This window comes from Sorex araneus, chromosome 7 (genome assembly GCF_027595985.1).
Source record: "Sorex araneus isolate mSorAra2 chromosome 7, mSorAra2.pri, whole genome shotgun sequence".
NCBI lineage: Eukaryota > Metazoa > Chordata > Mammalia > Eulipotyphla > Soricidae > Sorex > Sorex araneus.
In genome coordinates, this window is record NC_073308.1 from 77,661,096 (window position 1) to 77,669,487 (window position 8,392).

The window sequence follows — 8,392 nt, forward strand, 5'->3', positions numbered from 1 at the left end:
GCCCTCCCCCGTCCACCGCCCCGCGGCGAACCGCAGAGGAGGCAACGGCGGGCGACCCCGCGACGAGGACGACCGGCTCGACCCCCCTGGAAGGCCAGGGGCCAACCGAAACCAGGAGGAGCCCGGGGAGGGAAGGACAACAAGTCCGGGTGACGGGGAAGCGACACCACCAACTCGGCCTCGGGCACCTGACAGGATGACCTGGAGCGCTCCAGGGGCACCACCGAGGACCGGGTGAGGCGCGGCCACGCGCGCCACCGCCGGGCGGCCCCCCCCACCGCGGGGGGGGCCCGCCCGAGAGGACGGGACCCCGCGGGGTCCCGCGCAGAGCGAGGATTGTCCGCTGCGTCAGACGACCCCGAAACCCGCTCCCCCGCCACGCACGGGGCCTGGGGGAGAGCGGGAAGAGCGGGATCGGGCCGGGGTCCGCACCCCTGAACGCCCCCACGGGGGTGGAGGAGAAGCGAGGGGCCCGCTGGCAGAACGAGAAGAGCGGTCCCATCCACGAGGGATGTCCGTCCCTCGCCTGGCGCGGCTTAGGCCCGGCCCGGGAGAGCGCACCAACACCACATCGATCGGCTGAGAGAGCGCGAGAGAAGCGAGGCATCGCGGAGTTCCCCCCCTGGCGAGGAGGGGGACCGAGCCCCGAAGGAGTGCGGGCAAAGGACAGCAACCCTCCGGAGAGGGGAGAGGCCCGTTTCAGCCTTCGCCCGCACTTCCGACTTCAGGGCAATGTCCGGCCCCGACCGGACCCACCCCCGACGAGAGCGAGGAGGACGCCTGACACGCGAGGCTGGGGGGGGGTCCGTTGGCGCCGAGGACACGGACACCGGGCTGGCCTCGGGCACCTTAGACCGGAGGAGCGACAGCCACGGCCGGGGACACCGCCCCCGGGTGCACGCGAGAGCCGGCGCACAGGGCCCAGGCGGGCGGCTCAGGCGGCGGGAAGCCAGGGAGGAGTCCTCAAGACAGGCCCCCAGCTCCTCACACGCACCCGGGGGAACGACCGGTCCCGATCCTCACGGCGGAGAGCCACCGAGAGAGAGCGTGTCAGCGTACATCTCGCGGTCCAATCCGGCCCCGTCACACCGGAAAAGGACCGTTGCCCGGAGCGGGACCGATCTGCTCCCTCCCGCGGCACCCTCTGGAACAGCGACCCGGCCACCGGCACCTGGGACAGCCCCATCGCCCAGAGTCCCGGAACTCCAGGGGACAACTGGTCGACCCCGTGACTCGGCAGGGTCCAAGCCGCGCCAGAAGCCACGCGCCGACCCGGTGGCGGCGGCGGCGGCGGCGGCGGCCGCCCGGGGAAAAGCGGACGCATCCCCGAGCGGATGGACGAACCCCCGCCCGCCCGAACCCCCGAGACACACACCCCGAAAGCCACCGGTCAGGACTCGGAGCGGACGGGGAGGGGGAGAGCGCGGCGACCACGCACGGGCGGGCGGGCGGGCGGGCGCCCGCAGCTGACGTCCCGCCTCGGAGCCGGCTCCGGAGGGCGAGGAGGTCGGATCATTAGCCCGGAAAGACCGGAGAATAAAAAAAACCTCTAAGTCCCCTTCCTTCGCGGCGCCGCGGACCAGGCGCCCCCGCGGGCTCACAGCCGGACCCCGTCACCCTCTCCCCGGCCCTCGTCTCACGGCGCCACCGGCCGGGCACGCGGGGAGAGCGGGTGCGGCAAGTCGCCATTCACCAAACACCGCCGTCACGCCAAGGTCCCCGCCCCTCAGAGCACCGGGGGACGCCACCGGGGCGGTGGGGAGGGGGCAGGTACCCGGAAAACGTCAGCCGCCGCCACCGCCGCCGCCGACGCCGAGGCCCGGTCGGTGGGCGCCCGTTCACCAGGTCCGCTCCGCGCCGCTCCTCTCCGGCCCCGGTCCGGCCATCGGCCCCACTCGGCTCCGGACCCTGGAGCGATGCACCCACCGCCGGCGGAGCGCCAGCGCGGGCGCCCGGGAAGACTCGGGGCCGCCGCGGACCGTGGAGCGACAGCGCCACCCACCGGCGGAGGGACGGATCACGCGCCCGGGCCGGGACCCGGGCTCGGGCCGGCCATCGGCCCCGCTCCGGGCCGCCGCGGGAGCCCGGAGCTACGGCGGCACCCGCCCGCGGAGGGCCGGGCCGCGCGCCCGGGCCGGGACCCGGGCTCGGCCCGGCCATCGGCCCCGCTCCGGGCCGCCGCGGGAGCCCGGAGCTACGGCGGCACCCGCCCGCGGAGGGCCGGGCCGCGCGCCCGGGCCGGGACCCGGGCTCGGGCCGGCCATCGGCCCCGCTCCGGGCCGCCGCGGGAGCCCGGAGCTACGGCGGCACCCGCCCGCGGAGGGCCGGGCCGCGCGCCCGGGCGGCCCCGGGCTCGGGCCGGCCATCGGCCCCGCTCCGAGCCGCCGCCAACACTGGAGCTACGCGCCACCCGCCGGCGAAGGGCTGGGCCACGCACCCGGGCCGATCCGGCCCTTGGCCCCGCTCCGGCCCGCCGCAGAACACCGGAGCTACGCGGTAAGGGCTCCGGCCGGCAGAGGGCCGGGCCGCGCGCCCGGGCGGCCCCGGGCTCGGGGCGGCCACCGGCCCCGCTCGGGGCCGCCGCGGACCGTGGAGCGACAGCGCCACCCACCGGCGGAGGGACGGATCACGCGCCCGGGCCGGGACCCGGGCTCGGCCCGGCCATCGGCCCCGCTCCGGGCCGCCGCGGGAGCCCGGAGCTACGGCGGCACCCGCCCGCGGAGGGCCGGGCCGCGCGCCCGGGCCGGGACCCGGGCTCGGGCCGGCCATCGGCCCCGCTCCGGGCCGCCGCGGGAGCCCGGAGCTACGGCGGCACCCGCCCGCGGAGGGCCGGGCCGCGCGCCCGGGCCGGGACCCGGGCTCGGGCCGGCCATCGGCCCCGCTCCGGGCCGCCGCGGGAGCCCGGAGCTACGGCGGCACCCGCCCGCGGAGGGCCGGGCCGCGCGCCCGGGCCGGGACCCGGGCTCGGGCCGGCCATCGGCCCCGCTCCGGGCCGCCGCGGGAGCCCGGAGCTACGGCGGCACCCGCCCGCGGAGGGCCGGGCCGCGCGCCCGGGCGGCCCCGGGCTCGGGCCGGCCATCGGCCCCGCTCCGGGCCGCCGCCAACCCTGGAGCTACGCGCCACCCGCCGGCGGAGTGCTGGTCGACCCGCCCGGACAGCCCCGCCAGGCGCCGGCACCCGGCTCCGAAGGCAACAGGACCTCCCCTATAAGCCTGCAGTTCCAATCTCCGCCGTCGGACCTCGTGGGGTGGCGCCTTGACAGCGGGACCAATTTCGATTGGGACGCCGACCTCCTGGAAGGCCGCCTCGGGCACTGCAACCGAATCGCTGCCGTCACCTCCAGAGGAGCTCCGGCGCCGAAGAAAAGCGGACGCCAGGTGGCGCCCGAGCACCCTCTGTGGGATCGCCATCCCCGCGCGGATGATGTGGAGGGAGACTAAGTCACACCGTCCCTTGCCTCGAGAAACAGACATCACGGGGCAGGGCCATCCGGGGACACAGGGTGTGGAAGGAGGACGACCCCCCCCACCCACACACACAGACACACAGACACACGGACAGACACACACACAGACACACACACACGCACACACACACAGACACACACACACAGAGACACCCACACACACAGACACACACACACAGACACCCACACACACAGACACACACACAGACACACACACACACACACACACACACTAAAACCCCACCCCACCACTCAGTACGTGTGCTTCATCGCGTGCACGCAGGCCCGCCCATTCTCTGTCTGTCTGTCTGTCTGTCTGTCTGTCTGTGTCCGTGTCCATCTCCGTCGTCTGCCTCTCCCCCCCCCAAGCCCCCCCTCCCCACCCCGTAACCTTCTCCTTCTCTGTGCATCTGTTTTGGGGCCACACGCCTGAGCCGGGCTCCGGGCATATCCCTGGGATGCCTTCAAGGAGTACTCCCGGCAGGGCTATGCATTCAGGGAGTACTCCCGGCAGAGCTCGTGGAACCCTATGGGAACTCCAGGGGTTGAACTCAGATCAGGGGCGTGTGCAAGGCTAGCCACCTCCCTGCTGCACTCCCTCTCTTCTCCAGCACCAGTCGCCAGCGCTCATTGCGGTCATTGTTTGCTTCTTTGATTGGATTGTTTTGGGTGGCCAATCCCCAGCCATGTGTTAAAATCACTCCGGACTCCTGGACTCTGCACTGAACTCACTCAGGGATAACCCCTGACGCGCTCTCTCTGTCTCTGTCTCTGTCTCTGTCTCTGTCTGTCTGTCTGTCTCTCTCTCTCTCTCTCTCTCTCTCTCTCTCTCTCTCTCCCTCTCTGTCTCTCTCTCTCTCTCTCCCTCCCCTCCCCCTCCAAAGTACTAGTTTGAAAACAGATTTGGATACTCTTATTGGGTGAGACAGAAGTACCATCGAGGTGCACCGAATGAAATCAAGCTCTGTTTTCTCTGAGGTGGCATGATGGTCAAGCGGAGGATCTGGGGGGGCCGCGAGTCACAGGGACATGACTCCTAGGCCGCTCTCTGCGGGTCATCCTGCGATTCAAAACCTCTAGTTCATCGCCTATTCACACTGGGTGGGACGCCAGAGCCAGAGAGAGCGCTCCACGGGCCGAGTGGATGCTTCGTGGGCGGGAGGGGAGAGGCCCAGGTTCCATCCTCCGGTCGAGGCCGTGGATCATTGGAACATATGCCTCTCTCCCCTCTCCCGTGGCCTCCTCCTCCTCCTCCTCCTCCTCCTCCTCCTCCTCCTCCTCCTCCTCCTCCGCCTCCGCGGGAGGCGGGGGCGGGCTGGACGGACAAGGCACCGAGAGCTCAGAAGATCCACCGAAGCCCCATGAACTTGACAAAAGACGAAAGGACCGGGGAGGACCCGTCTGTCAGGGGCCAACCTCCCCGAAGGAATAGGCATAGGCGACCTGACCCACGAGAGAGAGAGAGAGAGAGAGAGAGAGAGAGAGAGAGAGAGAGAGAGAGGAGAAGAGAAGAGAGTGAGCTTTCCCCTCCTCTGGGACACAAAGACGTTTGTTTTGGCCTTTGGCACCGGGTGCTGTGAGAAATGAGGAGGAGAAACGAGGAGGAGGAAGAGGAGGAGGAGGAGGAGAGAAGGAGGAGGAGGAGGAGGCTGCGGAAAGGAGCGATTCGCCCCCGTGGAGCTTTCGACCGAGGAACCGGCCCCGTGGCCTCTAGGGCGACCGGGCACCCGCCTCGGGAACAAGCACACCCTAGTCGTAGCCACTCGTGGAGCTAAATCCGGGACGTGAAGCGGTGTGGCGCAGCGGCGCCCACCACGAGTGGCGTGACGCACGGCCGCCCGCTCCTTTCTCTTCAGCGTTCCCGAGTCGAATCGGTCACTGTGAAGCGGCTGAGGCTTGCGGGAGTGCGGGCGGGCGGGAGTGAGTGAGTGAGTGAGTGAGTGAGTGAGTGAGTGAGTGAGTGCGTGCGTGCGTGTTTCACGTGGCTTAACACGTTTTAAAACGACCTCGAGATGGAGACGCGACTACAAGAACCGAAGGGATGCGTGAGGTGGCTGGGGACATAGGCGAGGGGTCCGGGGCTGTGCCTCGCCAGGATCCCCAGCACACCGCAGGTTTCCCGCCCCCCCCCCAGCACCGCCGCCGCCGGCAGCCTCCGAGCAGCCCCAAAACCTCTGCAAATTTCGTCTCCCAAAGTTTTCCGAGTTGCATGCATAGATTCGTCAACCGGACTCAACTCCATCAAGAGATTTTTCGTGGCGGGGGGCGGGCAGCGCGGATGGCAGGAAAAAAATAGAAACAGGAGTTAAGTAAGGCACCTGTGCCACACGTCACGTGAACTACGGGCAGCTACACCGCCCACGCGCGGCCCCCGCCCCGTGACCCCGGTTGGAATCCCTGGAGATGGACTGAGGGCTGGAGGGACCGAGGGGTGGGAGGGGCAGAGGGGCGGAGGGACCGAGGGGTGGGAGGGGCGGAGGGGCGGAGGGACCGAGGGGTGGGAGGGGCGGAGGGGCGGAGGGACCGAGGGGTGGGAGGGGCGGAGGGGAGGGGCGGAGGGGCGGAGGGGCGGAGGGACCGAGGGGTGGGAGGGGTGAGAGGGGCTGAGGGGCGGGAGGGGCGCGGGGCGGGCGGGGGGATTGGCGAGTTGGGCACACTGTTCCCTGCGAACAAAGCAAAGCTCTCTGACTGACTGTCGTTGCTGATGAAAGTGCCTTGGGTTTTTTTCTTTGGGGGGGTGGGGAGGGTTGGTTGGTTTTTTTGGTGTTTTTCTTCCCCCCCGCCCCCCCGTTCCACCGAAGGGGAAGTTTATCCGTGACTCCCGTTTTCCGTTCACGGTGCTTTTATTTTATGCTACCGCATCTTCACCAAAGTTTCTTCACCGCCACCATCGCCCCCACCGTCCCACCTCCCCTGCCCCGGGCTTTCTGTTGTTCGGTCAGCCCCCCCCCCGGGGGGGGGTGGCGGCGGCGCTTCACATCGGGCACCCAGGACCTCAGAGGAGAGGAGGATCGGTTTGATCTCCAGAAAGGCTGTTTCTTGAAGGGCCAAGGAGGGAGGGAGCGCGAGTTTTGAGCCCCCGCCCCCCGCAGCCGCGCCTTTCCCTTTCTCGTGCTCCCCCTCCCCCGCGGCGGCGCCAGCGCCCAGCTGAAATCGGTCACCCACCCCACCTCCCATCCCGACCCCACCGCTGAGGTGCGTGTCCTAAGCCTACGACCGACCGAGAGCGCTTAGCAGATCTTATCTCCAAGCGAGCTACGGACAGAGAACGGCATCTCTTCCTCTTCCCCACCCTCACCCTCCGGGCAAACGGGCGGGCGAGGCGGCCATGGTCGCGCAAAAAAAAAAAAAAAAAAAAAAAAAGGAGGCGGCGGCCGACCCGGCCGGCTTGGAGTCAGATTCCCTCTGGCCTCTTCTAAGGACACCGTTGTCTTTGTTGTTGTTGTTGTTGTTGTTGTTGTTGTTCTCTCTCCCTCCCTCCCCCCGCCCCCGGTGTGTGTGTGGGGGGGGGGGGGAGCGGGTGTCGGGAAGAGAAATGAAACCGAAACCCCGGGTCACGGACCACAAGTCCCAGGAAGCTCCGGGGCCGCCACGGCCACAGGCACCGCCACCGAGATGGCTCCTGCCACCCTCCCCTCCCCTCCCCTCTCCACCCCACCCCACCCCACCCCACCCCGCCGTGTCCATTCTCGGTCGGTCTCATTCTCTCACCCACCCCTACCCGATCAGCCCTCCACCCTCCCTCCGTCTAGGAAATTCGGGCGGGGTTATCCTATGAAAGTCGTGCAAACATCTCAGATAGATTTCAAAGAGAGGCTTGAGCTAGATCCAAAAAAATAGTAATAATAATTTTTTCTTTTAAAAGGAAAGCAGGCAAGCAAAAGCAAGTGAGCAAGCAAAAGCAGGCCAAAGAATAGACCCTGAGCACCGTCAGAACAGAGCAGAAAAGCCGGGCCTGGATCTGGGTGGTGCAATAGGATCACGGGTGGAGGGATGGGCCCTGGATCATGGTACAACTGATTGAAACGTGAGCACGAAAGTGTGTAAGTCTGTCACTGTCCCTCACGGTGTTTCATTAAAAAAAAAATTTCTTTTTTAAAAAGGAAAGCAGGCAAGCCAGCCAGCCAGCCAGCCAGCCAGCCAGCAAGCAAGCAAGCAAGCAAGCAAGCAGGCCCGCAGGCCCACGGGCAGGAAGGCAAGCAAGAAGAGGGTTGGCAGGCAGCCGGCAGGCCGGCAAGCAGGCAGGCAGGCAGGCAGGCAGGCAGGCAGGCAGGCAGGCAGGCAGGCAAGCAAGCAAGCAAGGAAGCAAGCAGGCAAGCAAAAGGGTAGACCCTGAGCACCTGCAGTACACAAGGGTCTCCCCTTGTAGGGCCTGGATCTCGGTGTTGGAAAATGGGCCCGGGTGGTGGAGGGGTGGCACTGGTTCATGGTAAGACCGAAATGTGAGCAGGAAAGTGTGTAAGTCAGCCACTCTAGCTCACGGTGCTTCACTAAAAAAAAATTTAATAAGTAAGTAAGTAAGTAAGTAAGTAAATAAATAAGTAAATAAATAAGGAAAGCAGGCAAGGAAAAGCAAGTATGCAAGCCAAAGCAAGAGAGCGAGCAAAAGAGTAAGCAGCAAAGGCAAGCAAAAGAGTAAGAGGAAGCAAGCAGGCAAGCGAGAAGGCAGGCAGGCAGGCAGGCAGGCAGGCAGGCAGGCAAGGAAAGAAGGAAGCAAGGAAGGAAGGAAGCAAGCGGGCCAAGGAGTAGACCCTGAGCTGCCTCAGTACACAAGGGAAAAAGCAGGGCCTGGATCTCGGTGGCGGAGAATGGGCCCGGGTGGTGGAGAGGGGGGGACTGGATCATGGTACGACGGAAACGTGAGCACGAAAGTGTGTAAGTCGGCCAGGGTCCCTCACGGTGATTGATAAAAAAATTTCTTGAAAA